Source organism: Petaurus breviceps, unplaced genomic scaffold (genome assembly GCF_028583685.1).
Source record: "Petaurus breviceps papuanus isolate PSGF00001 unplaced genomic scaffold, PetGlider_PUasm1.0 156, whole genome shotgun sequence".
Taxonomy (NCBI): domain Eukaryota; kingdom Metazoa; phylum Chordata; class Mammalia; order Diprotodontia; family Petauridae; genus Petaurus; species Petaurus breviceps.
In genome coordinates this window covers 9,282,170-9,285,430 of record NW_027185720.1, presented here as the reverse complement: position 1 = coordinate 9,285,430, position 3,261 = coordinate 9,282,170, and positions in this window count along the sequence as shown.

Sequence of the window (3,261 nt, the reverse complement as noted above, 5' to 3'; positions counted from 1 at the left end):
TATCTCTCTCTCCTCCTCTCTCTCTTTCCCCTTTTCTCTCTTTGCCCCTCCCTCTCCCCCTCTTTTCCCTTTCTTCTTTCTCTCTGCCTCCTTTTCTTTCTCCCTCTATTCCTCTTCCCTTTTCCCTTCCCTTTCCCCTGCCCATTCATCCACAGTATGGGCATCATAAACTGAATTGGATATGGGGAAAGACTCCTTCCCCCTTTTGCCCCTTATAAGCTTCAGGGCCCTGAGAAACAGCCATGAGTTTGTGCTGTTCCCTTTGTCCTCCTCAGTTTCAGGTGCAAGTGGTAGAACCTCATTAGACCTGGACTCAAGCCCTGGTGACCTTGGAGCTGCACTCCCAGGTTAGATGTTGCTGCCAGGCCTTAGAGGATGCTCTGAAGAGTCAATGTGCCTGGGACCCAAGCCCAACTGGGGAAGCAGGGATTTGGGAATTGGAACTTGGAAACAAAGCTAAGAGGTGAGCCTGATCTCCCTCCCCCTCCAGGGGAGTCCAAAGCTCAGGAGGGTGGCAAGGGTGATGACTGGAGTGAAGGCAGAACGCTAAGGAGACAGGATGTGTCACAGTCAGGATTTGAATCCAAGCCTCCTTGACTCTGAGACCAGTTCTCCCTTCCCCATCACACGGTGCTATATCCGCATGTCATTTCAAGGATTAGAGAAGAAGATAATGATGTATCAGCACTCCAAATCTTTCATTCCTGTGGACACTCATTGAATCGATCCAGCTTTCCAGGCCTTAGTAGATGGTCCCCTGAGATGCTGTGGTCACAAAAAACCATTGCCTGCTGAGCAAGAATTTTTCGGAACTTGATTAAGTTGATCCTCAGAGAATGGACCCATAGGCTGTCACCAGGTTCATGCAAAGCATTTTCATCTTCCTCATAGAAGGTAAGCTCTTTGAAGTCAGGGGCTGTTTTTTTTTCTTTGTGTCCCTGGTACTTAGTACAATACCTTGCGCATGGTAGGTACTCAGTCATTTATTGCTGGTTTGGATGATTGGATCAAATTGCTAAGAATTTACATTACATTAATATATCCTTCAAGAATCCAGGATCATCCCCCAAACCACAGTGGGATATTATAGGAAATTATAAATGGATCATTGGAGATGGGAGAGGTATGATCCTGGGATAGAAAAGGCATGACTTCAGATTCTGAAAAATCTTCAGAATTGCAAATAGGGATCAGTACTTCCTAAAGCTCTTGTCATGGCCACAGAAAGCAGCCCACCTTAAAGATATGAGACTTTATGCATTTGTCAAAATCCAGCAAGTGGGAAGCAAAGGGACTTCTACTTTGCCCCACCCAGTGAGTACAAAGCCAGCCACCATGTCCTGACCCTTTCTAGAAGGCACAGACCTTTGAGCCATGTGCCATAATCCAAGTCTTAGGGAAGGTGAAGGGCATGCCTAATGCTGCCCCACTGTGTGCATATGGGGGTGGGGAGGGAGAGTGGTATCTTTCCTGCTCTCATCTGGAAGCAGGAATTGGCACAGCCCTGGATATGAGGCTCTCAGCTGCACACACACACACACACACACATACACATAAGCTCTCTGAACGCCACCTGTGGTGTGATGCTGAATTAGTCATGAGCTCTTAGAAACAGAAGGCCAACTTGTCTGTGTACAGAAAGAGCATGTAGACTGAGTCAAGGACCAGAGCCTGGCACATAGCAAACACTCAATAAATTCTTATTGACTGACCACAATAAAATCAGGGCTGTAGTTTTCAGTTGCCTGTCTTTCCTTCTAAACACCATCTTTTAGTCTGAGCCGTGGGGAGGTGACTGAGCCTTCTTCCCCGGAAGATCAGTGACTGATCTGACCTCTTTGAGCTAGTCTTTCAAGCTACAGAATGACTAGAATTTGGGTACCTTGAAAATATAGGGTTAAGACAACCTTTCCTTGGAAAGATGATGGACCAAAGTTATAGAATATTGCAAATATTGTCAGATACGGTCCTTCTGCCAGTTTGCTTAACTGTTTTTCTTTGTTGTAAAAGAAGCCTCACTGAATTGATGAAGAATAATATATTTAGAAATAACTAATACAAAAATTTGAGCCATTTAATTGAATAAAATATCAATATTTAATATTTATTTTATTAATATTTAAAAATAGTAATTATAATATTAGAAGACTAGGAAGGATTTATAATCGGAACTCTAATGTTATCTGTGTGATTGATTCCTGGCTAATCCCTTCTCTTTGTGCCTCAGTGCCTTGATTGATAAAATGCCCTTGCCCCAATTCACAGAGAAACTGGATAACTTAATATGGAATGGGAAGAAGTTCTGAGTTCACTCTTCCTTGGAGGAAAAATAATTTGTCAAAGCAAATGACTAGTTCTGTACTTACATCAACCAAACCATGCTACCCATTGCAGAAAAGATCCAGGTAGGATGGTAGATAATTGGTTGTACATTGATCAGACTGGGTTTGCTGTCCTCCGCTCTGCTCTGCAGCTGGAACTCTCTGTTCATTTCTGGGGTGGAAGGGAAAGGGTCATAGTTTGGGAAGAATATGAATAAGCTGGTGAAGGGCCTTTGAGATCATGCCACACTGAGACATATTCTAGGCTTACTAGCTAACCTACCACTCCCCCAACTTGGCATTACATCTCTTGCCTCTGTGTTTGTACAGTTAGTCCCCTATGCCTGGGAGGCAATACCTTGCTCTGCCTTTTTTTTTTTTTTTAAGCAATCGGGGTTAAGTAACTTGCTCAAGGTTACACGGCCAGTTATTTCTGGGTGTGGTGCTGAGTATCTGAGCCCGGATTTGATCCAGGTCATCCCGACACTGGAGCCGGTGCTCTTTCTTGCTGAGCCACCTGGCCGCCCCTAAGCAATTGGGGTTAAGTAACTTGCTCAAGGTTACATGGCCAGGTGTTTCTGGGTGGGTGCTAAGTGTCTGAGCCCGGGATTCGATTTCCAGGTCTTCTCAACACTGGAGCCAGTGCTCTTACTCGCTGTGCTACCTGGCCACCCCCTTGCTCTGCCTTTTAAAATCATTACCGTCCTCAAGGTTTAGTTCAGGGGCTATAGCCTTTGGATAGCCTTTTTATTTCCTTAGTTACTTGTGTTCTCTACAACCTCAAAGTCTAACTACTCTATCGATCTACCTGCCTATCTACTTGTCTTTCTATCAACCCACCCATCCATCCGTCCATCTATCTGTCCATCTATCTATGTATCTATGTATCTATGTATCTATCTATCTATCTATCTATCTATCTATCTATCTATCTATCTAT